Genomic DNA, 25,330 nt, shown 5'->3' with positions numbered 1-25,330 from the left:
CAGCCCGCGGCTGGAAACCACCACAGAGTCCCATCCAGCCATAGGAGAAGCAGCCTGAGGCTCCGTGGGGTCCCTTCCCGTGTGTGTCAAAGGCAGACCTGGACGCTGGCCCCCCCCCCGCGCCCCCCTCCTCCACGGCCTCCCGGTGAGTGGGCAAGGTCACCCGCAGCAACCCTCTGGGTGCGCGAAGCTGCCGGACATTAACCTTGGCCGCACAAGGTTGGGGGGGGGGGGAGACAGGGTGGGATGGTAACACAGCAGGACTGGAGCGGGGCCGCGCCCCGGAAAGTCAGCGGGGGCCTCGGCTGAGAGACATGGAGCTGTGTGCCAGCTATGCTTAGCTCGGGAGGGAAGAGCGATGATAGCGCCCACCAGAAGAGAGACACTAACACATCCCCCTCCCCTGGACCTCAGTTTCCCCACCTGCGATGTGGGGAGGGTGCTGGAGACGAGGAGGTGTTGACCGTGTGTGTAGAGGAGCTGGCGGGGGGGGGGGCTGGGAGGCGGAATGGTGGGGACAGGCACGGAACAGGCCAAGGCTTGCCCTCCCCACAGTCCCCACTCTCGCCCACATCACGTTCACCCGTTCACCCGGCACCGGGAGGCCAGAGGCGGCGTGGGGCCCCGACGCCGGCGGCCAGGAGAGGGGCGGGGACACGGGTGCCGGCTTGGGAAGGGGCTGGGCAGGTGGTATGGGTGTGCACTGGGCACAGGGGTCAGAGGGCGGCACCCTGCTTGGGAGGCTGCCCCCCCCACCTCCCCCGTCCCCCCTCCCGGCAGCTCTAGAGCTCGGGCAGCTGGCTCACAGGCAGAGCCAGGACCTGGGGCGGAGCCCCGGCCTCCCAGCACCTGGAAAGGCGCCCATCCCTAGAGGGCCGGGATGGAGCTCGGGACTTGGGGAACGAGCCCCCGAGGTCCTGGCCGATGAAAACTCCCAGGACGAGTTCTCGGAAGAAAAGGAGCAGCCGCGATGTGGGGACGCGGGGTAGGATGGAAGAGGACGGCCCAGACGGGATGGGGCCCCAGCTAAGGACCGCTGGGGGCTCCCAGAGGCCGGGGGGGCGGTGAAGGAAGGACTCCCCAGGAGCCTTGGGGGGAGCAGGGTCCCCCTCAAACCTCAGTTTTGAACGGTGGGAACACGAATCTGCGTGTGAGGTCCCCATGCGTGTTCTCTGCCACGGCCCTACGTGGAAAAGAACCCTGCAGCTTTCTCCCACAGGCCGAGGGTGAGGCGCCCCGCCGGCCTCGGCCTCCTCCTGCCCCCGCATCTGCTGTCTAACCACTTTCTCTCTAGGCGGCCCGCCCCGGCTGTCTCTTTCCTGTGCCCCCCCCCCCGCCCCCCGCAGTGGGTCCACTTTCCTGGCCTTTGTTTGCCGAGGTTCCCAGCCCTGCGGGGCTTTTGTGACTTGCTCAGTGCTTTCCGTGCACCGGCTCTGTGGGCGCCCAGGTTATATAAGGCGTTTTATGTAACAGCAGAGTCCACTGAGCCAGGAAGCGTGGGGAAAGAGAAACCATGCCTGGCCAGGGCCATGCCAGCACGTTAGGCGCCGGCCAAGGTCCCCGTGCTCCGCTGGCTGGGTGCCACGGGTAACAGACCTTCCGCCGAACCCCAGCTTCATGCCCCGTCCACAGCCCCGCAGCCGGAGGACGGGCGGGGGCCGGTGCAGGTGGCCGCCCTCCCCGCCTCAGCTCAGCCCGGTGCTGGCCAGGTGCCTAGACAGACACGGGCAAAGATCTGGGAGAGATCTTCCTAGGAGCAACAGGCTTGCTGGAAGGCCCTCCTCCCCCACCCCCCAGGGGCAGATTTGGAGGTGGGGTTCAAGATCCTGAGGAGGATGGGAAGCTGGAGACACAGCTCAAGGAGTCATTCACTGATGGGCAAACCCGAGGCCCTGAACTCAAACCCCAGAGCCCACATCAAGGAAGCAGCAGAAGCGGTCGCGGGGTGGCTCCCAGAGTCCGTGGGAGGCGGCCGGGAAGGAGAAGGGCCGTCAGGGACCTCGGGCGCACGCACTGGGGGAGGGAAAGCCGGGCCCGGCTCGCCAACTGTCACCGGCGGGGCTCCCGGGGACATCGGCTGCCCAGCACCTGCCCGCAGCGAGCCGGAGTCGAAGCAAGGCGCCCGGGACGGCAAAACCCGCGGGGCTCTGCAGCCCGTGTCCCGTGGACTCGAGCCCCGCCCCGAGTCTCTGGGCCTCTGGGGATGGGCCATGGCCGGGGCCCCAGCGCAGGAGATCCGGGCCTCCGGCCAGCTCCCCAAGACCCGGCAGCAGGCGTAGAGGCCGGGAGCTCGGCGGGGGCTGGGCCCCCCCCCCCGACACCCAGGGAAGCCCTCAGCCCAGGGTCCGCGGGGCTGGGCCAGCACGCCGGGCCGGCGGATGGTGCGGGTCCCGGGCGGCGGGGCTCTGACGTCCCTGTTTGTTCCCTGGCGCAGGAAGCCGGGGCTCTCCCCTTCCTGCGGCTCGGGAGGCCGCGTTCCGCCGCACTCCCCAAAGAGGAAGTGGCCGGGCGCTCCCGCCCGCCGCGCGGGCCGCAGGAAGAGGCCTTGCGGGGGACGCGGGGCTGATAAGAAGCCCAGGAGGAAGGCCGGCAGGAAGCCCGCGTGGCCCTCCCTCCGGCCGGGGGGCCGGGCCGGGTGGCACCGCCTCAGCTCGGCGCACACCGCCTTCTCGGGTCGCCTCGGGCTACTGAGCACTCCCACGGCTCTCCAGGGAGCCCCCCACGTGTGTTCACGCGGGAGAGCCCGAGTCGGGGGCCACGCGCCATCCCAGAGCCCGGCGATGCGCGGACCACGGGGGAAGCCAGGGAACCAAGGACGGCGTCGCGTGGCGGCCCACACGGCCGCTCGGAGGGGGACCGCACCCTTCCAGAAGGTCAGCCGAGCGTTCCCGGCGCCAGGCGCTGGGGTCGAGGCAGCGCCGGACTTGCCGTCTTCCGTCCGATCCCGGGGAGCCCCACGGTGAGCCTGAGGAGGCCGGCTTGGGGGCCCCCGGGGCTCTGCGGCCGCCGGCGGGGGCCGTGAGCAGCTGCAGAGCTTTGGGGTGTTACCAGAAGGGCGGCCGGGCCACCCCGCCCTGCTGCAGGACGAGGGGCCGGGCCGCCCGCCCACAGGTGCCGTCAGAGTCGGCTCGCCGGGCCCGGAGCCACAGACAGACGCTGCTGCTCCGCGGCTGCAGCCCTGCGCCCTGTTACGAAGTCGGAATCTGGGGATCCAAAGTCACCGAGGACCCCAGGTCATGGGCCCCGCCCAGCCCCGCCCGGCAGCCGGGCGTCCTTCATGACCCCTCCGGGAGCTCGGGGGTCCAGACGGCAAGGCGGACTCCTCCCCGTCCTCGCCTGGAAGAACCCGCGGGAACGAAGAACACTCGAGCCACTAGAAGGCTCCTTCCGCCAACACCAACGTTCCCCCCCCCGCCCTCCCCCCCGGCGACACAGGGGCCACGCGCGGCTCACCCCGAGCCCAGCACCGCTCTGCCCCTCTCTCCGCTGTGCAGTGCCCGGCTTGCTGTGTCCGAAGCCCGCCGCGCATGGCGGAGCCGGCCGGCGGCCAGGGCCCGGGGCTCCACACCCGCCTGAGTCAGTGGGCGCAGCCGCTCCCCTGCGCCCCACCCCGGGGCTGCCCTCTCCCCCCCCCCACCGACAGAAGCAGGTTCTACGATTGCGCCGGGGTCCTGAGGGGCCCAGGCTTCCCGGAGGGCTCCGTGCCTGGGCTTGGGGAATCCGTAGCTATCGCCCTGGGTGCAGGCTCCCCCCTCACCCGGCCTTCTCCCCAACTCGAGGGCCTCCTCCGGGTGCACTTCTGGGATAGACAGACCCAACAGCTCGGGGCGCCCCTCCCCTGCCTGGGCAGGAGCCCCACAAGGGGTGTCTTGGGTCACTCACATAGGAGCGGCCACAGTGCGGGTGCCTGAGAGATCTCAGGGCGGGTGTGTGTGATGGGGCGTCCCCCCCCCCCCCGTAGCAGCCTGCAGCAGCTCCCGGAACAAGCCCTAAGAGATCCTGACGGAAAGCCTGCGACTTCGCCACGCCGGCAGGAACGCGTGAGGAGCCCTTGGAGGGCAGGGGCAGGGAATGGCTTTCTGAATAGAACCATAATTGCTCAGGAAACAAGAGCAAGAACTGACACACGGGATTACATCAAATTAAAAACCTCCTTTCGCATCAGAGGAAACATAACCAGAATCAAGCAACAAGCCACAGAATTGGAGGAAATTTTTGCCAGTTATTCATCCACCAGGGGACTAATATCCATAATATACAAAGAGCCCCCAAACTAAGCGATAAAAGAACAATCCAATTCCTAAATGGGCACATTAATCGCGCAGACAGTTCTCAAAAAAAGAAATAGGAACCGATAATAAATACATGAAGAAATGCTCAACATCCTTAGCCATAAGGGAAATGCAAACCAAAACTGCATTGAGATTCCTTCTTACCTGAGTCCGAACGGCAGCCAGCAAGAAAGCAGACAAGAAAACCTGCTGACGAGGATGGGGAGGAAAGGGAGCCGCTCAACCAGAGCTAGTGCAACCCACTACGGGCGTTGGTATGGAAAACACAAAACACAGCCAGCACGCGACCTCTGTGCCGGCCGGCCTGGGGTCCTCTGAGAGACCCCAGCCCCCTCTCCGCCATCGCCTGGAGGGTTGTAAGGCAGTGCGTAGTACAGGCCCACACATCCGTCCTTATGGCAGCACCGTGAACCGAGGCACCCGATCACTGACGGCCGGATAAAGCAAATGCCGTACACGCGTGCCGCTGGATAAGACTCCATGTAAGCGGCGTCAGTCCACTTGTGTGGAGTCCTACTCAGACCTGAAGAAGAAAACTGTGTCATCTGCAGGAAAATGGGTAGGGTTGAGTGAGATAACCAAACTCAGAAAGACCAATGTCTTAAGTACTCACTCCTGTGCAAAACCTGGACCTGAAAAAAAATAACATGCCATGCTTGTAAAAAGGAGGACTGTTTAGGGGGAGCCGGGGGAGGGGGAAGGAGAGGGGAGCGGGAAACACCCGTCATCCTCGCTACTCAGGAGGCTGAGAGCTGAGGATCGTGGTTCACGGCCAGCCCAGGCAGGAAAGTCCCCGTGAGACTCTTTACCTCCAATGAACCACCAGGAAACCGGAAATGGAGCTGTGTCTCAAAGGGGCAGAGCGTTGGCCTTGAACTGAGGAGCTCAGGGACAGCGGCCCTGCCCGGAGTTCAAGCCCCACGACGGACAAAAAAAGGAAGAAAGAAGAAGAGTGGAGGGTGAATATGATATAAATGTATCGTGTGTGTGTGTGTGTGTGTGTACAAAGTTATTAGATACAAGGAGACAGGAGGGAAAGGATCAAGGACGCATCCTATAGATGGGGTAGACTTGACCAGTGTGTAAGTACCATACGCCTTTGCTCAACTGATGTATGCGAGTCAGTGTTTGAGGATGAGAGCAGGCCCGGTGGGGCCCGCCACGCGGTGCAGTGCACGTGTTGCCTTCGAAACCTCGAGGTGTGTGGTGGGGTTGGGAGAGCTGTACAGTGAGCCTCCCCGTGCAGGGCCCGGGCCCCGCCCACCGCCCGGGCCCCGCCCGCCGCCCGGGCCCCGCCCGCCGCCCGGGCCCCGCCCGCCGCCCGGGCCCCGCCCACCGCCCGGGCCCCGCCCACCGCCCGGGCCCCGCCCACCGCCCGGGCCCCGCCCGCCGCCCGGGCCCCGCCCGCCGCCCGGGCCCCCGCCCACCGCCCGGGCCCCGCCCACCGCCCGGGCCCCGCCCACCCCCCCCCCACCCCCCCCGGCCGGCCAGCCACACTCGTGACCTCCGAATGCAGGGTTTCCGGGAGAAACACAAGAGTGGAAACGGCCACCCACGGGGAGACCAGAAATCCGTGATAGCACGTTCACGCAAGAGGGTTTCACGTGCCCCTTACGAAAATGACACGCGTGTCCGAGAAAAACGCGCGCGCGCGCGTGAGACACCGAGGCCCCGGACGGGCGGCTGAGGGCCTTGTGGCGAGCGGTCCCGCGCCGCGCGGTGGCGCCGGCTCCCGCCCCGTCCTGCCGGCCCTCGGCGTTGTCGTGGCCGTGGCTGTCGCAGGTTCACAGGGCTGCGTTTGACCGGCGACGGGAGCCCCCCAGGGTGCTGACTCCACAGCCGCCGTGCCATCCACGGCCTAACTTCCCGCCTTTGGGAGGGTGGGGGGCCGGGAGGAGCCCGGTGTCCCCCAAGGCCCTCACGGCGAGGGCGCTCCGCCCCAGCTCCCCCTCCGTGGGCCCTCCTTCCGTAATCTTTCTCTCCCCCCGCCCTGGCTTCCTGGGGTCACCTCCAACGAGTCCACGTGCACCCACGTCCCGGCTCAACGCTGCTCTGGGGGGAGGGACCCCAACGAAGACGCGCTTCCTGTGAAACTCAGCTGACGGACGAGCCGAGTGCCTTGGGAGGAAACGCGAGAAGCAGGTGCCACGGATGGACGGCTTGGAGGACTGCGGCGCGGCAGGCCGCTCCCCCCGCGGGCCCTGGTTCTCTGCCCCCCGTTCTCTCGGGAAAAGCCCTCCGCTTCCAGCTGTCCGCCCACCTCGAAGCCGGCGCGCGGCCGCACACACCGGAGCACCGAGGGCTCTGCTGTCCACGTGCGCAACCGGACGGCGGCTGGTGGTGACCACGGGGAGGCCTGGCTGCCCCCCACCACGGAGGACAGGCCTGGAGGACATGCCGCCCCGAGAAGCCGGTCACCAAGGCCGGCGGACGCTCCGGTGACACCCTCGGAGCGGCCCGTCCGTGGAGACGGAAACACGGCACGGTGGAGGACGGGCGGGAGCGGGGATTTCTGGAGACTCGCCAAGGTCCCGAGGCGGATTAGGCGGTGGCTGTGTGACTCAGAAAGCTCACAAACATCACCCGATTGTCCGCCCGAAACAGGTGAGCTCTGTGACCCCGCCCTCCCCGCCGGCGAAAGCCCTCGCACAGCAAAACAAAGGAGTTCACCGAGGGAGGGGAGGGGAGGGAGGGCGCCGGAGGAGCTGTGCCCCCTGAGGTGGTGTGGGGAGCCCCCCCACCCCTTTACCTAGGGTGGGGTCAGGAAGCCCTCCTCCTCCTCTCTCAATGTCACGCCTGAAACTCAAGCAAGAGAAACTTAAACAAATAAACAAACAGGAAAAGCGGCGGGGCGGGCAGCCGCGCCCGCGTCCCGGCTGCGGCGGGGACATTCCGTCTCCGAGCCCCGTGGGGCTGTTTGTGCAGGCGGCTCCATGTGACGTCAACGCCCGCAGCCGCCACCCCTGCCCCGCGGGCCCCGATGCCGTGACCCCGCCCTCCCTCCGCAGGCCAGCACCTGGGGTCACGGCTGCGGGCCTCTGGGGGGCCCCCGGGAGTAGCCCGTCCCCATCCCGCCTGCCGGACGGTGGAGGCCGGTCCCCAGCCGAGGGACGGGGGATCCCCCGGGCCCTGTCCTGGGCCGGCCCTCCACACCCCGCCCCGCACCCCCACGGGGAGAGCCGCCACGCACCGCTCGCCCGCCCGCTGCGGCTGCCCGGCCCGCAGGGAGGCCGCCGGGAACCGGAGGCCTGCGAGTCAGGACTGGAGAGGGCGAGGAGGAGCCCCACGCAGGGGCGAGGAGGAACCCCACGCAGGGGCGAGGGGGAACCCCACGCAGGGGCGAGGGGGAACCCCACGCAGGGGCCAGGAGGAACCCCACGCAGGGGCGAGGGGGAGCCCCACGCAGGGGCGGGAGGGAGCCCCACGCAGGGGCGGGGGGGAGCCCCACGCAGGGGCGGGGAGGAACCCCACGCAGGGGCGGGGATGAACCCCACGCAGGGGCGGGGATGAACCCCACGCAGGGGCGGGGAGGAGCCCCACGCAGGGGCGAGGAGGAGCCCCACGCAGGGGCGAGGGGGAACCCCACGCAGGGGCGAGGGGGAACCCCACGCAGGGGAGAGGGGGAACCCCACGCAGGGGCGAGGGGGAACCCCACGCAGGGGCGAGGGGGAGCCCCACGCAGGGGCGAGGGGGAGCCCCACGCAGGGCCGAGGGGGAGCCCCACGCAGGGCCGAGGGGGAACCCCACGCAGGGGCGAGGGGGAGCCCCACGCAGGGGCGGGGAGGAGCCCCACGCAGGGGCGAGGGGGAACCCCACGCAGGGGCGAGGAGGAGCCCCACGCAGGGGCGAGGAGGAACCCCACGCAGGGGCGAGGAGGAGCCTCACGCAGGGGCGGCACCGGCTCCTTTCCTCCTCCCGACGCGCCATTCATCAGGAACAGAGGAAACTGGGGAACGCAGCGTGCTTAGCCGCCGAAGGCTTGATTGTGCCCCCCGCGAGCCCCTCAAACCATCGAAGCCGTGGTGGCTGACCTCGGAGGGTTCCCCTAAACACTTGCGACCTCTGGAACAGCAGACAAAACACCCACAAACGCAACGGTCGCCGAAGCCACCGCCCGCGCCCGCCTTCTTGACTCCCGTCCCCGTTTGGAAGTCTTCCCAGGGCTCGAGGAGTGAATGCGTCCTCGGCGACCCCGACAAAGGAACACAGGCGCCCCGACGGCGCGGTGAGGATGCGCCCCGTCTGTCTGCCACGTGGTTGTTGCGCTCAGACTAAATGGGGCCCCAGGAGGCCTCCGTCCACGGTGCCCACGTCACGAGCCGCGGACCGCTCGCACGGCGGGCAGGCGAGCCAAGGAAGCCCGCGCCGGGGCGGCCGTGGACCCGCCGCCGGGCCCCGCAGCCCCGGATGAGGCCCGAGCGGCTGGGCAGCCCCCCGCCCTGGGCCCCCTCCGCTGTGTGTCCGCGAGCTGTCCACGCGTGGCCGGCCAGGGCACCGGCTCGCCGGGACTCTGAGGGCTCAGCGGGCATCGGTCCCTTAGCAACTGGTAGAGTTGGGTTGGCGGTGGCTCACCCCTGCCGTCCTCGCTACTACGAGGCTGAGATCTGAGGATCCAGGTTCAAAGCCAGGCAGGCAGGAACGCCCATGAGAGTCTAATCTCCAATAAACTACCAAAAAGCTGGAGGTGGCGCTAGAGTTCGGGTGGTAAAGTGCCAGCCTTAAGCAAAAAAAAGCCCAGGGGAGAGCGCCCAGGCCCTGCGGCCAAGCCCCGGTGCTGGCACAGAACCTTTGAGAGAAAGTGCCAAACATACACTAGGGTAGAGACGGGTGCACTAGCCACCCAGGTCCCCTCTCCCCTGAAACTAACACTACCCCCTTCTGGGTGCACATCCCCCCGCCCGAATCTGTACCCCACCCCACCCATCCCCTGCTGGTTCACTTGGGACTGAGTCCTTCGTTTCAACCTCAGAATGACTGTTACACTTTGAAATCCCAGTACTATTATTGCACCCCAAAATAAATAACTCCTGAATGCCACCAGAGAGCCAAGTTTCCAAGTGCCTCACGACGGTTCTCGGGTGGTTTTCGTGTGTCTGCTGGTTGCTTGGCTCGGTTAGACCTGGCGTCTGGACAGGTCAGAGGGTGGCGTTTGCCCCCCACCTCTCGTGCATGGTTTTAGTCAGTAGACTCGACCCCTTCTCTGTTTCTTTCCCGGAGTTTGTGGGGAAGGCAGGGGTGTCTGTCCCGGTTCCTCCCGTCTTCCCGTGACGGCGTGCCCTCGGGGGCAGTTCATCAAGGCGCTGCGTCCCCCGCAAACCGGAGCCCAGCCCAGCCTACCCACCGGGGATTTGCCCTTTCCACTGCACCCCGGCTGGAGGCCTCCTGTCCGGCGGCCCCTCTGCTGACCACCGGGCTGAATGGCGTCCAGACCCGTCCAGCCTGCCCCGCCCATCACGAAGAGCCCCAAGAGCTGTGTCCCCGCTCACCTCCGCAGCCCTGAAGGTCTGCATCCGTGAGCTCGCCGGAAGGTCGCGGGACAATGGTATGTTAAGTCCTTACTCGTTGTTCATTTCTTAGCTGACTTTACAAAGGGTTTCCCCCTCCCGTGCACCAGTTCCAGCAGGGTAAAGGGTTGAGTCTGTCCCCCCTTTTTATCAGTTTTCAGGATCACACGTTTGCCCCTCGCATCCTCCAAAGGCCAAGTGAAGTTTACACAAGTAAATATGGCCAGGCACCGGCGGCTCAAGCCTGCGATCCCCGCTACTCGGGAGGCTGAGATCGGAAGATCAAAGTTTGAAGCCAGCCCGGCAGAATACATTGAATAAATGAATGAATGAATGAATGGAGCGTGCAAGGGCGGGACCTGTTAGGATTTGCATAGGACTGCAACTCCACAGGCTCGTGTGTTCAGTGCTAGGCCGCAGGGCCTCGCTGGAGGAAGGGGGCCCCTACCAATCCGAGGGTCCTCCCCGCCTCCGGCCTCTCCCCACCTCTCCCCTACCCCGCCGCTCCCTCCGCCTCGCTCCCGCTCCAGCTCCGTCTCTGTTTCTGCCCTCCTCTCCCTTTCCCTCCGTCTCCCTCTGTCCTTGAGCGATGCCCCTGCCCCTCGGCAGCACGGGATTGTGGGAAGTAACTGAGTCCTCGTCCTTCCAGCGTGGACGGGACAGGCCTGTGTTTATCTCGGTGACTCACCTGACCCGTGGGCACTGGGTGGCTGGCGAGGCTGACGCAGGAGGGGCCGGCATGGCCGCCCGGCTACTTGAAGGACATCTGGTGTGGGCGCCGCCACCCAGCTGTCAGCGCTGAGCCCAGTGGCCCTGCCAGGTGCCCACAGTAGGACACACGGGCAAGGGGCATTTCTCGGGGCTTAGCTTTCTTAGAAAGAGGGGGACAGACCAAGGGGTACCCCCTCCCCCGAGCCTGCAGGGAGAGCTGCTTCCATCTGCTGGCTTGGGGACCCAAGAGCACCAGTTTTCTGGGAATCCTGGGGGGCTCAAAGCCTGTACTGCTGGGCACTCGGCTCTTTAGGGCTCCTCACTGTGCCCCAGATCCAAGATGGGCACCGGCTCCCTGCACCTCGCATCCCAGGTGGGTGCGGGGAGCTTGCTACGGGAGGCAGCCTGGCGGGGCTGAGCTCGGTTCCCGCACACGATCGTGCAGTGGGCGTGGTTTTGGCCACACTTGGCTCCCGCAGGGCTGGTGGCCTCTCGGCGGGGGCAGGAGCCCCGAGGGGGGAGGTGCGGGGACGCAGCTCACAGACCCACAGGGCCTTGCAAGTCTGTGGGCAGTCCCTGCGCTGGGCCTTCCCTTGGGAAAGGTGGGAAGGTGTCCCGCCGCTGAGCAGCTCTCCTAGAAAGGAGGCCAGGCCGGGACCGGCGTGCCCCCTTACTCGGAGGGTACAGGAAGAGCTGCTGCCCCAGAGCACTGTCTGAGAGGGGGTTCCTCTGTCAGGATGTGTGAGCCACCAGCTGAGACGGCCCAGGAGCGGAGAAACGGCTCGGCCATTCGAGGCCCCCGCTGGCGTCGCTGGTGCACAGCGGATTACCAAGGCCCAGACACAAGTAGAAAAACACCACGTTCCCCAGTGTGGCTGCTCAAACTCCCGCTCGCGCCCTGGTCCAGGGGTGGGTCAGCTGCCCCAGGGGAGGAGGAGCGGTGCCCCCAGCGGCTAGGCTGCTGAATGGGCAGCCAGGACCCCACACGAGTTCATGAGTATGCCCACCACACCCACCCACTCATCACAGCCCAGTTATCCGCGCAGCCCCGCTGTACAGGAAAGCCTCTCCACCCAGGGAAAACTAAGGCCGCCCGCACCAGAAGCCTCATCAGACCTAATAAATGAATCCTGCCAAGTTTCAGGACACCACGCCAGCACTCTGTCAGCGTCATCTACATACAGTGAGCAATCTGGAAAAAAGAGCATCGCGATGAAGTACTTAGAAACTGAAAACTACAAAGCTCTGCTAAGAGAAATTAAAACATCGGAAGACACATCACGCTCATGAATTAGAAAAGTTTATTGGTTTGGTTTGGGGGTCAAGGTCCCACTACAGAGCTAGCTTCAAGTTCACATACCTCTGGTCTGATGCTTGAGTACTGGGATTATAGGTGTGGACAGCCATGCCCAATTAGATTAAAGATTTAATACTGTTCAGGCTATCCACAGATTCACCAACAAACTCTTAATGGCATTATTTGGAAAAAAATAGAAAAATCCACCCTAAAATTCACATAGCATTCTTTTAAATGAGCCAATAATTTCAATAGACATTTCTGTAAGGCTTACAGATGGCCAACAAGCACATTAAATAAAAATATGCTCAACCTCACTAAGCATTAGAAAACCAAGATCCAAAATCACTATTTAAAAAAAAAAAACCCACCTCACATTCAAAGGATGGCTACCATTGGGGAAAAAAAGTCAGAAAGCAACAAGTGTGGGTGGACTGGACAGTGAAGTGTGCTCTGTGGGCAAACCACGCGGTCCTGTCCTCAGAGTGAAGGGCTCCCCTGTGACTTGGCAAGCTAATTTGGGGGTCTATACCCACAGGAACCGATGGGGCTATCCATGCTCATCACATGACTCACAGTAGCCAAAAAAGCAGAGGCAGGCCAAGAGTTTATGAATCCAGGGAGTCTTCCCATCCAGTGGAATATTATCTAGCCTTACAAGCAGAACATACTTACAGATAGTACCACACGAAAGGACCTAGAGACGAGCCCAGCGAGATAAGCCAGACACAGAAGGACAAACGCTTCCTGATTCCATTTACGTGAGGTGATAGTCAGCCTAGCCGCTGAGGTAGGTGGATGTTTACTTGGAACCTCATTTTCCTGTGGTCAGAAGCGGCCCGTGTGGGAAACTGGCTCCTGGCTCTCTCCTCCTAACAACAGCTGAGCTTCCATTTGGTGGCGTGGAGCTGCAGCAAGAGTGAGTCTATTGGGATTTTTGGTTTGGGCTTCCAGGGCCCCGTGCAAGGCCCAGAACCAACCGTGGCTGCCTGTCGTGTCCACCTGACGTGCATAAGCCGCTGGGCGTGCGAACATGTCTTACCACGAGGCACATGATGTAACATTCCCAAGCCCTGGGGCTAGACGGGGCCTTCTGAGGGAGGGCACGGTGTGGGCATTCGAGAACAGATGACCGCTCTCAGAAGAACCCGTGAGAAGCTTGGACGCACGTCCTGCCCACACCGGAGGCCCGGGACAGCTGGGAGGGTCACTGTGGCTGCTATTCTTGGTGGCCACGCGCACCTGCTGCCCATAGCGCAAGAGGGCAGCTCCGGACACAGCCAGGCCGTGACAGGGAGGCTCAGCCAGTCCCGTGGGAGCGGGTGACAAGGGGCAGGCCTTCAGGACAGGTGGCCCGGCCCCCACGCGGGACCACGAGCCCCTGCCCGGCCCGGCCCACCTCCCCCGGAATGTGCCGGGGACCCGGAACGCCGAGCCGGCCCCGCGCGCCCGCCGGTCGTGGCCCTGAGCTGGGGTCCTGCCAGTGACCCGCTTCCGGATCAGTTAGGAGCCCCGGGCCCTTGCCCCCAGAGGACCACCGTCAGGGGGGCGCACGGCCCGGTGCTCAGGCATCTGATCGGGGCTCGCTACACCGGCCTTTGCTGTCTCCTGCTCATGCGCACGGGGAGCGCCCCTACTTCCGAGACCCCCACTCACGGCCACCCACCCGCCACCCGCGAAGGCACCGGGCGGGGTACTGGGCCTGAGCGTGAGCGGGGACAGCAGCTCCTGCGACCCCCGGAGCCGAGGGGACACTCCAGGCCTGCACCCGAGGGGCGGCCTCGGCCCGGCACCGGCCGGCTGCCCCCGCCGCCCCGCACGCCCGCGCACAGGGGGCGCACGGCCCACGAGGGTGCCCTCAGGCCAGGCGCCTGGCTCGGAGCACACGGCCCGGCCGGCCTCCTCCCGGCCGGACGCGAAGCCGAGTCTGTGCAGCAGGGCCCCGTGGCCTCTCCCGGACTGCCGGGCACAAGCGGGCACCGTGCGGCGAGACGCACGCGTCCCGAGGGGGGCTGGGCTGAGGCGGACGCGCGCCCACGGGGCACGAGGCTCGGGCTCAGCCAGGCGGGCGGAGCTCGCAGGGCGGAGCTCAGCCAGGGCGGAGCTCAGCGAGGGCGGAGCTCAGCGAGGGCGGAGCTCAGCCGGGGCGGAGCTCAGCGGGGGCGGAGCTCAGCGAGGGCGGAGCTCAGCGAGGGCGGAGCTCAGCGGGGCGGAGCTCAGCGAGGGCGGAGCTCAGCGGAGGGCGGAGCTCAGCGAGGGCGGAGCTCAGCGGGGGCGGAGCTCAGCGAGGGCGGAGCTCAGCGGGGGCGGAGCTCAGCCAGGGCGGAGCTCAGCGGGGGCGGAGCTCAGCGGGGGCGGAGCTCAGCGGGGGCGGAGCTCAGCCGGGGCGGAGCTCAGCCGGGGCGGAGCTCAGCGAGGGCGGAGCTCAGCGGGGGCGGAGCTCAGCGGGGCGGAGCTCAGCGGGGGCGGAGCTCAGCGGGGGCGGAGCTCAGCGGGGGCGGAGCTCAGCGGGGGCGGAGCTCAGCGAGGGCGGAGCTCAGCGGGGCGGAGCTCAGCGGGGGCGGAGCTCAGCGGGGGCGGAGCTCAGCGGGGGCGGAGCTCAGCGGGGGCGGAGCTCAGCCGGGGCGGAGCTCAGCGGGGCGGAGCTCAGCGGGGGCGGAGCTCAGCGGGGGCGGAGCTCAGCGGGGGCGGAGCTCAGCGGGGCGGAGCTCAGCGGGGGCGGAGCTCAGCGAGGGCGGAGCTCAGCGGGGGCGGAGCTCAGCCGGGGCGGAGCGGGCCACACGCGCCGGGCCAGAACGCGGGGAAGGCGACCCGCGTGGCGGGGGACGGGGTCGTGACCTCCAATGACCTTTCCTGACTTTCAAGCTTCTCAAAGTAAGAGGAGGGAGGAGGCCCAGGCCGAGTGTCTCAGGACCGGAAGACGGGGGTGAGGTTCCGCTCGCCGGCCCCCTCTCTGTGGAACACGAAGGGGCAGCGTGGGCCGCGAGCACACAGAGCCACTCACCCCTGCGCAGCGCCAAGAATCTGCCAAGGGTGGCGCTCCAAACCGGGGTCCTTCAAGGAGCAGTCCAGTCAATCCTCTTGGCCCGAGGTGGGGCTTCCCTCTTTCTGCGCCCCGGTGGCCAGGCCAGGCCCAGACATATTTGCATGCCCGGGGCAGGCGCCAATGTGGCCGGACGTCCTCCTGTGGTCTGGCTTTCTCTGCTGCAGGGTAGACACAGCAGATGGCCACGCCTGACCCGGAGGCCTTTACAGGATGCCACGCAGTCACGGGCCCACCAGGCAGGTCAGGGGTCACCGCCTGCTGACTGACGCCCCTCCGTGGCATCTGGCTCTGGATGCGTCCACTGCAGCCTACAGAACTGGTTCCAGCTGGCCAGACCCCCCTGCAGGGCCTCCAACCACCACCCCTGCCCTGGACAGATGGCCGCCTGTCTGGCTCACACACGCGCGCCCTCACGGTGCCCTCCGAGCCCTCTCTGGCATGTAGATCTTACCCCTCACGCCGACCTCCCCTGGACGGCTGTTGTCCACGGTGTGGCCGTCCCTCAGAGGGGTCAGGCGATAGCAGGGCCCTGGTCACGCCGTTGCCCGGGAAGGGTGGGGGGGTCGCAGGAGGAATCCCACACACAGCAGAACTAACGCCAGACGCGCTTCCGTCTCCAACGGAGGCGCCCACATGGCCAGACCCGCCCTTGCCAACGAGAACTGGCTTTCTCTGCCGAAGGGCAGACACAGCCCACTCCAGGCCTCCCAGCTTCTAGGGGTTTGGTAGCAACCCCCAGTGGTCACTGGCTCGGGGGAAGATCAGCCCCAACCTCTGCCTTGGCCTTCCGTGAGCACTGTTTCCGTGGGAGCAAGGCTCTGTCCAGACTTCCCCTCTCTCTGGGGACGCTGGCTGGGGTCCTGCTCTGGTGTGACATCTTAACTTGATGCCCCACTTTCTGAAATGTGACACTCGGAAGGGTTGGGGCTTCTGGATTTTCTCAGAGGAAATGATTTAACACCTGACAAGTAAATCCAAGTGGATTTTTAACTCCGAAATGTGGCAAGTTTGATAGACACGCTATATATTGTAAACCACCCTCCTTGTTCAAACGTTTGAAGATCAGAAAATAAAAAGTGCTTTGGAGAAAAATGGGGGGCTTCACCCAGGCAACCCAATTCTGTTTCAGTCTTCAGAATGTGCTCTGTTAGGAGCCTGCTGTCCACGGCTCCCGCCCAGCCTGGCTTCTGTCACTGACGCCTCTAGCAAGGGCTCCACACTTGGTTCGGTGCTGGGGATACAGTCCCAGGACCACGGTGAGCCTCCGGCAGGGCTGGCTCGCGTGACATGAAGCCATCCCTAGCTATGGTTCTGCCTGCATCCAGGGGCTGAGGAGGGGGTCAGGGGGAGGGTTCCAGGGAGGGGGGAGGCTGCAGCCACGCTCTCGCACCTGCCTGGGTGGTAGTGCCCCGGTGTAGTGACTCGGCAGCCAGGCCACATCACACATGGAATACAACACATATGCCGAACTTGCTTCTGCGTGTCACAAAGCTTCTTCCCTGACCCCCCCCCCCACCCCGGCCATGGCAGCTGGAAGCCTCACCTGTGCCCACTGCCCCAGCTCTCGGTCAGTCCCCGCCAGGCCCTGGGCAGCGCTGGAGGGCGGCATCTGCTGCGGGGCAGGGCAGAGCTGCCGCGGCCCCGCCCACCTTCCCAGGATCCTAGCTGTCTGTACGTGGTCCCACGCAGCAACCGCCGGACTCTGCTCCCTGTCCTTGTCCCCCGCCTGCCTCTCCTCCCTCTTGCCTTGCCTCCCCCTCTCCCCACTCCTCACCATGCCTCTCCTTTCTCCCTCCTCTCCCGCCCCCCCACCTCCCCTTCCCTCCTTTCCCTCCCACGCCCTCACACCGCCCCCCCTTGGCGGTCCTGGGATTTTGAACTCAAGGCTTCGCATTGCCAGGCAGATGCCGTACCACGTGAGCCACACCTCGACTTGCAGTCCAGCCACAGCGCCTTTTCAAGAGGGAAAGCTCTGAAGTTCAAGTGCAGTCTTCCAATTGCTCTGTGACTTGTGCATCTGGGGTTGAACCTAGGGCTCGGGAGGTTTAAGGCTTTCTTGCATCTTCGCCTAGCGATTTGATCGTGTGGGGCTATCCATTCAGTCCACGGCCCGTCTTGAGTGTGCGCCTTGAACGCACTGGGAAGTTCGGGTCCAAGCTCCGCTCTGGGCTCGCGCGTGTGCACTTGCTCCTCCCCATTTGCTAAAGGACCAGCGGTCCTTTCTCCACAGAATTACGCTCTCACTCTTGGTGGAAATGTGTCTGCATTTGTTTGTTTTTGTTTTTTTTTGGCCAGTCCTGGGCCTTGGACTCAGGGCCTGAGCACCGTCCCAGTCTCAATTGTGGTATATTTATGAGAAGTCTTAAAGTCAAATAAATGTGTGTCCTCCAAATTTGTTGCTCTAGAGGGACAGATGAACCCGAGAAGCCTGGCCTTGTAACAGTATCACAGTCTAGTTCATGGGCGCGGAATCGCTCTCCATCTCTCCACGGAGTGCATCTTTCATTTCCCTCACCCATGTTTTGTGCTTTTCAGTATTTCCTTAAATATTTAGCCCTAAATATTGCAGTGTTGAATTATCTGCTGCTAGTAAACAGAACGTGATGTTTCTGTGCATTAACCTGTGTTCGCCTGGCTAAGCCTGCGTCTGGGTGTCGGAGCTTTCCTGTGCATCCCGGTAGGGTTTCTACTGATCGATGATGGCTTCCCCCTTCCAGTCTGGAGGCCTCCTCTCCCTCTGTCCCTCGAAACCCGTGCTGCCGGAGGGGAGGCCATCTCAGGGTGCTGGCCAGGAGGCGGCCTTTGCTCAGCAGACTGTCCTCAGAGAGAGGAGGAATTTGGACACAGACACCCGCACGAGGAGGAGGTGTGGAGGAGGCGGAGGCAGAGGCCGGGGGAGGCTTCTGCAAACTAAGGAAGGCCAAGGAAGGCCAGCGGTGCCTCCAGAAGCCAGGGGAGGCTGGACGGGACCCCAGGCCGCAAGACGCCCCCCAGACGGTGGGAGAACAAGCTCCGTCCATGTGCCCTGCTGACAGGGAACAGAATCTCTCCTCGGCGTGAAGTGTGACCTCAGCCGTGGCCCTCCCGGCTCCCTCCATCAGGCCGAGGCCCTTCCACTTACGCGCGCCATGCAACGCGGGGCGCCGCAGCCCGCAGCCCAGCCTTCCCGGCCGGGCCCGCCCTGCTGCCGCGGTGACAGGAGCTCGGCCGCCCTCGGGGCCGTGCGCCCCGGCCTGGGGGTGGGAACCCTGGAGGAGGACTCGCTCTGCCCCGCGGGCTGCTGGGCCGTGTGAAGCTCACGCCGTCCCCTGTCTCGGGCTATGGAGAGCAGGGAGAGGGTCCCGGCCTAGAGGGCGGGTCAGCTCCAGTACAAAGCTAGGAAGGCGCAGGACCCCGCGTGCGGCCGGTGTCTCCTGCTCGGTGCAGCCTGAGCCAGAGGCGCCGCTCTACCAGGGCCACTCGAGGCCTCGTGCCGAGCCCTGTACGCCCGTCACCTCACAAAGCCCGCGTGCGGGCACCAAGCTGCCGCTCCGGAGTGGCGGGCCCCCGGAGCCTCTCGCTGGCCTCGGCAGGCCCCCTCTAGCCCGAAAGGATTGGCACGCGGGCTTTGAGACCTCGCCCACACCAGGCAGGCTGCACTAAATCTAGCAAGCAGCTCACTGCAAGTCACAGAGCGTTCACCTGGCTCCGACTCGGCGGGCTCCGCTGGGCACCTCCGCCCCTGCGGCCCGCCATGCCCGGGCACAGAGGGAGCAGGTCTGGAGCGTTTCCTCGCCACCGGTGGGGTGGGCAGGGCAGCTGTCTTCCTTCCCACAGGAGAGCCTCAGCTCTGGCCAAGATCACATTTCAGCCCGAGCCCCAGGAATGGAGGTGCTGGCCAGAAATGCCCTTAGAAGGCCGGGGCCCCGCCAGCCCCCGAGCTCCCAAGAGGGTGTGGAGGACTGTCAGGGCGCCTGGTGTTGTCACTCTGGACGTGGTGGTGACAGCTGCTTTGGTCCATTTATAACTCACAGCCCCGGAGCTCTGAGACCCCTGCACAACAGGGGCTCGCTGCACACCGTGCTATCTGGGCGCCGCCGGGGGCAAGGAGGGGCCTCTGTGTTCCTGGACCGTTTCCCAAAGGGAGCGGTACGGGTGAAGAACCCACCGTGGCCTACCCTCGGTCACCTACTAGAGCTGTGGTCACCACCTGCGGCCACCATCACCAGGGAGGGGACCGGGAGGGTGCAGGTCTCGGCTGGGGAGAGGTCATGGGCCCCGCCGGCACTGGCCACCCGCCAACAAAGCCATGAGGACAGTGGGGAGTCCTGGGCCTCGGTCTGGTGAGACCCCACAACGCCAGCCGAGCCCAGCCTGTCCTCTGGCCTGTTCTTGGTCCAGTGTCCCTCGGGCCTCGGGGTCTTTGCTCATGCTATGCCAACCCCTTCCTAGGCAGCCAAGCCCCCCCACCCCCCCCCGGCTCTCCCTTGCTGGCCATGCACTACTGACTTGCTCGCCCCTTTCCTCTGTCCTCATCTGCACTGCCTGCCTCACCCCCAGTCTGCAGTGGGGGGGTCCCTCGTTGCTCAGCGGGCGCTGCCTGCCGCTGTCCTCCTCCGACAGGAACACCGCGGCAGAGCCAGATGGGACAGGCCCTGCTCTTCTGGAGCGGCCTCCCCTTCGGGTCTGTCCTGTGGTTTTGCCCCGGCTCCGCTTCCGGCCTGGCTGCCTTCTCTTGTCTGTCTTGGCCCCAGACTCACAGAAGCCCGAAGTTGTGTCCTCCCCTCATCCCGCGCTTCCTGACGGTGACCACAGCACCTCACAGCACCTCACTGGGTGGGAAGGAGCCCAGCAGAGTGGAGGGACAAAGCTCCTGACCACCGCCGGATGCTGCCCTGCCACACACAGCCCACCCAAGTGGCCGCCGGGAGAGCAGGGGACCCCCCCCCACAGCCCCGTTCCTCCTCTCACAGACTGAGAGGACAGCCGGGGGGGGGGGGCTCCCAGCCAGGGACCCCCATCCACCCACACGCTTCCTGAGAAGTAAACTGATCTATTGACTGGAGGCTGGCCTGGCGAGTCCCCGTGGGAGCAGCGCTTCCTCCGGCTGGCCGGAGCCTGAATTCAATCCTTTTGAAATCAGTCGATCAATAAACCGCCGTGGCAGGGATTTCCTGGAAGGTCAAGTAATCCCTCCCAGGGGGCCAACGGGGCCTGCCTCCCACAGCCTTGGCCCGGCCCCACGGCCTGCCGGAGCCCCCACCCTGGGCCAGTTCCAGGAATCCGGTCCGTGGCCTGAGTGTTAGCGGAAGCCGCTCCTGGGGCCGGGGGAGGAGGTGGACTCAGGTCACACGGCCCAGGGGACCTGGCCCGGTGGCTGAGAAGCCTCCCTTGGGACCACAGAGTCCTTCCCTAGTCCTCACGTTCTCAGAACCACAGGCGCACAAACAAGATGGAAGGGTGAGTCCTGCCAAGATGCCGGCCGGGGCTGTCGGGTTGGGAGCTCTGCCCTGCATGCCTTAGTTGCCCAATCACAGACGGAGATAAACCCCCACGCCCCCTAGACAGGGGGCACTCCCCCCCCCCAAGCTGCCCAGGGAAGCCCTCGGGGGCTCTGGAAGGGTCCCGACGGGAACCTGGCCACGAACACCTCCACAGCCAGGTGCTCCCGGCGCGCGCCTGTGAGGTTAGCTATTCCGGAGGCTGAAAGCCGAGGTCCGGGAGACTCTATCTCCAATTAACCAGGACAAAAGCTGGGTTATGGATAAGTGGCTCAAGTGGTAGAGTACCAGCCAAGAGTAAAAAAGCCAAGCAAGAGCCCGAGGCCCCGAATCCAAGCCTGCTACTGACAAATACATTCAAAAATGTCATATCCCTTCCAGAAGCTCCGGGAAGGTAAATCAGCAACTAAAGCACTGTCTGCGTGCTGAGCGGGGCCACGCCAGCGTCTCCAGGAAAGGCTACTACCCGGGACTCAGCCGCGACCTCCAGACCCACACGGGGGTCGCGGACCGTCGGCACTCAGGGACGAAGCCGTTTGGAGATGGAGTCTGTGTGTACAGAGCTGATTAGGGAGAACCCTGGCCCTGCCTCACTGTGCACACGTGAAAAGGAGTGATGAGGACAAGACCCATGAGGACGCAGGGCAAAGACATCATCGGCAAGTCCAGGGGAGACCCCCCCCCTGCCATGAGGCCCCAGACCCCTGGCCCGGGGCCCGGGGACTTCCACGCCAGGCCGTGACCTAACGAACCTGGCTGAGGGAGGCCGCGTGTGTACTTCATTACTGCAGCACCGGGGTGTCAGGGCAGCCTCGGCAGACCCTCTACCTGCCACAGGCCACGTCCCCCAGGCTAGTGGGCCCTCCACCTGCCACCCTACAGGGTACAGTGAACCTTAAACCACGCAAGTGTCTGCCCACTTAGGACCCCCAGCAACAGCGGAGCTGAGTGCTCACGCTGGCATGCTCCCTGCAGGAGGGCTGGCACCTGCAGACTGAAGTCTCCCCAGGGGGTCCCCTCGATTACGCTGTAGGAGGGCTAGCCCTGGCAGGGAGGCCCCCTGGACAGGTACGGTCTCAGCACCGTGGCAGGAGGGAAAGGGCACAGAATCCCACAGGTAGGAACAACAGGAACATTTGAAGCAACTCATGTGCATTCAATATGTGTGCACACACACACACACACACACACACACACACTACATACAAGTGACAGTGATTGTAGCCTAAAACCTTCCCAAGGTTTCTTCCTTGTGTCCATGGGGTAGTGGATGGGAGGTGAGTCGGCCACAGACAAAAAGGAATAAAGTAGTCTTCGTGGCCCCAGGAGACCCAGCCAGGACTCCTAGGTCAGGGTTACAGGAAGACACGGCTCAATGTTATTCAGAGAACTTTGGAACTGTGAGAACTCTCCATGAGTTCCTCTTTCCAGCCCCAATAGGAATTTATTGCCCACCCTGGCAACTAAGACATCCTAGCCGCCCCCTCTCAAGTCCCACAGCCGTGCATGGTCCTGGGTGGACGGACATAGCTCCCATCCAAGTCCTCTTGACGTTCAGATCAGCCTCTGTGAGACTTGAGCCATCTGGACCCTGATTTCCTTTCCATCCCTGACAATCAGCAGCCTGCTCTTGGCTCAGCAAGCCCCAGCTGACACTTCAGCACCCGAGGAGTTGGCAGAGCCTGGCTAGGATGGAGGAGGCCCTCTGGCCAGAGAGGCCTGAGTGAAGCAAAGGAAAGCAGGGGACTCCTCCAGGGTTTCCTCTACCTCTTCTGGTCTACGCAGAGGAGGCAAATCTCAGAGCTGCAGGCCTCTAGGCCCATCTCACTGAACTGAACGCTGTATCTTAGCATCACAAGAACCTAGTGGTAGACACAGGCCGGAAGACAGCGGCCAGCACCAGTGACCAGCCAAGGCTGGCTCCACATGGGAACCAGACAAGAAGCCATGGCCCCGGTGAGAGGCAGGAAGAGACACCACAACAGAAACCTTCAGGCTTCCCGGTGCAGAGAAGTCCAGGGTACAGCCGTCCCCCGAGGGATTCTGTACTAGTCTTTTTTTAGATGTCTCCAAGGTGCGTACAAAATGTCAGGACAGAAAATGTGTGCAGCTAGGGTCAGGTTCCCAGGAGGCAGAGAGGAGCTAGGGCAGGTCTGGTTCAGACCAAGAGACTGGCTTAACCGCAGTACACATTCAGGCCACAGGAATCTTCTGCCTTCAGCGCCCACCACACCTCAGGAAGGTTAGCTTCAGGGCACTGACGGGCGAGGGCGTCTTTGACCATCAAGGAGCCTGTCATTAAGTGAGCACCCCAGCCAGGTGTGTGTCATTGGGTGCTCACTCCCAGAATGCTTAACCACCCAAGTGCACGTCATCCGTCTCTCCTTCGTCAGGTTTTACTGCCCGTCTACCTGTGTCAAGCACCCTTCTACACGTGGGACACAGGCAAGGAGGGAAACCTCAAATGGTCGGCAAGAGCTGTGTCTGCCTGCACCTGAGAGAGTGGGGCCAGGACTTGAGCGGCAGGCTCAGACGGCAGGGGGATGTGAAACAGCGTCATGCGATGTGGTCTGGTGTATTCTGCTTTTAACTGGCTGGCTTCTGAATAGCAGAGGAGGATGTCAGCCTTGGCGACTGTGATCGCCAAGTTTATCAGCCCACGCGGCCAGGCCACAGAAGCCTATTGGTCAGTCACCACCTCCAAACAGGAAGCTCTTTACTAGGCAGAAGCTTCTAGTACCCCTGAGGCTTTCTTGCGGGAGGAGGAAGCCCACCCCTTGTCTTAGCCCCTGCTGAGTTCCCAGGCAGCCCACCTCAGTTGTCAGGCCTCTCCCTCCCTCAATGAGTACAGGGCATAGGCCTGCCTTCTAACCAGCCTCACAGAGGCACAAGCCCGGCCCTGCGGTGCCGGACGCCGCCCCAGGAAGCACCTGAGCGTGTTGAAGAAAAGGTCTCCACGACCATCTTTAGGTGGCAGCTCACACGGAGGCCAGGTACGGGCGACGTGGGGACGGGCTCCGGGACAGGAGCACCCCAGGAAGGAAAGGGGAGTGAAGGGGAGGCCGGGGTGGGCAGAAGGGCACTGAGACAGCGACGTGCGAGGGAAAGGGCAGGAGGCAGACAGAAGGGGGCGCAAGGTGGGGTGCTGGTGTGTGGCAAGCAGGAGCGGGGATGATGTGTGGATGGAAGCTGCCCGATGTCCCTGACGCAGCTCAGCTGCAGAGCAGCCGCACAAGTGCAGGCTGGCAGGGAAGTGGCCTTTACGCGACTCAGTGTGGCTCCGCCATGGAGGGAAGGCCTTGGAGGGAGGAAGGCCAGGCTGCCGTCGGCAGGCCCTGTCCTCGGCAGTGGCGGGAAGCCCCTGTGCTGGTGGACAGAGGTCCAGGTTTGACGCCAGCCTGCTGGGGTGGGGCCTGGAGTTCATGAATCATAAAAGGGCAGGAAAAGACAGGCAGGGGACACCCGAGGGAGTCTTTCAGAGGGACAGTAGGCCAAGGGTGACCCGGAAGGACCGCCAGGGTGAGTCCATGTTTCCAGACACCAGTGAGGAGGTGTCTGAGGTGCCTCCGCTCGGCGCACGCAGTGCCTGACGGCGTGGGCGGAGGGACAGCACCCTGCCACAGCGCCTCCTTCGGTGACTCTCGGGCACAGTCCCCTCTCCAGAGACCATGCCAGCGGGCACCTGGAGGACAGGCTCCCACGGCAGGGGACCTATGAAACCAAAGTGCTCCTTCCCTGTGAATCCCAACCCATACACACAAACATGTGCACGCACACGCCTGAATGTGCCTCCGCTGTCCCTTCTATACACACTCAAGCGCACATATGATACAGAACGCACACATTTACACACCAGAGGTCCCTAGGGTGGCCCCAGTGCTCTACCATGTTCCTGTGACTCTCCCTCCGGAATGCCTGGGCCATGACTCCCGTCCAACCCTTCATGACAGCCACCTTTAGGTGCCCCCAGCCTTTCCAGCCTCCTCTAGCCTAATCCCCAAGGCTGGTGCAGATCTGGGGGCACAGGTAAGAAATAAGTACCCTGAAACGTCACCAACATAGATGGGTCTACTTCCCTGGAGACAAAAACAAAACAAAACAAAACAAAACAAAACAAAAAACCCACCAGATGCAAATATTAAGCTGATGCCGAGGTTGGGGCATATCCAGCCCTCTGTGTTCCAAGGAGGGTCCAGTCATCTAGAAAATTCTTTTTAGGAAGACTAGTCCTAGGTTTGGGTCTCTGGAGCGACAGGTCGAGAGCCGGTCTCCAGTCTCCGGGGCCAGTCAGTGGGCATCCAGTGTTACAGCATCATGCTACGAGGCTGGGCCTTCTGAGTGCCTTCTGAGACAAAATGGCGCCCCGCCCCCAGGCTGCTGCCAGAACCCGTGAGGTTAGGCTTCTGGCCCTGCCCACCTCTCCTGAAAAGGCCTCCAAATCACCAGCCAGCTGGCCTCTTCCTCACACAGGGTACGACTGCCACACCCCTTTTCCACTCGGCCTCGTGGACAGAAGTGCTCAGGCCTTCTTTTCACTGCCTGGGAGTAGAACCTGTGGAGGCAGCCGTGGGCTAGTGTCTCCCCATCATGCAGCCCTGTCAGGGCACCGTGTCCGTATCAACACGACAGGGAGGGGTGGGAAAGATGGTTTGGGCCACCTTGAATTTGTGGAGCTAGAGCTCTGTGACCTCACTCCTCTTGCTTTTCTGGTCCAGTGACTCAAGAACACACAGTCCTTCCCCAGTGTGAGTCACCCACATTGGATGACCAAAACTTGCCAAGAATACAACCTCACCAGAGCAGCTTGCCCATCCAAACAATGTCAACCATTCTTAGGGACCAGACAGAAAAACTAGCCACTGCAGAACAAGGCCAGGTGCCAAGCCCTTGCTAAGCCTTGCTAAGGAGTTGTAGTAGGCTCCTTCTAATCCATCTCTTCCTCCAGAACTCTGTCCTAGAAAGAGGCCTTCATGAGAAGTCAGCAACATTTACTGCAGGTG

At 63.8% G+C, this 25,330-nt stretch overlaps 1 pseudogene; it reads left to right on the top strand.

Moving 5' to 3' along the window:
* Positions 1 to 24,668, top strand: part of LOC125351600 — a 96,604-nt pseudogene extending 71,936 nt beyond the window's left edge.
* Positions 24,669 to 25,330: the final 662 nt, after the last annotated feature.

This window comes from Perognathus longimembris, chromosome 5 (genome assembly GCF_023159225.1).
Source record: "Perognathus longimembris pacificus isolate PPM17 chromosome 5, ASM2315922v1, whole genome shotgun sequence".
In the NCBI taxonomy this organism is placed as follows: Eukaryota; Metazoa; Chordata; class Mammalia; order Rodentia; family Heteromyidae; genus Perognathus; species Perognathus longimembris.
This window is presented reverse-complemented; position numbering and strand designations above follow the sequence as displayed.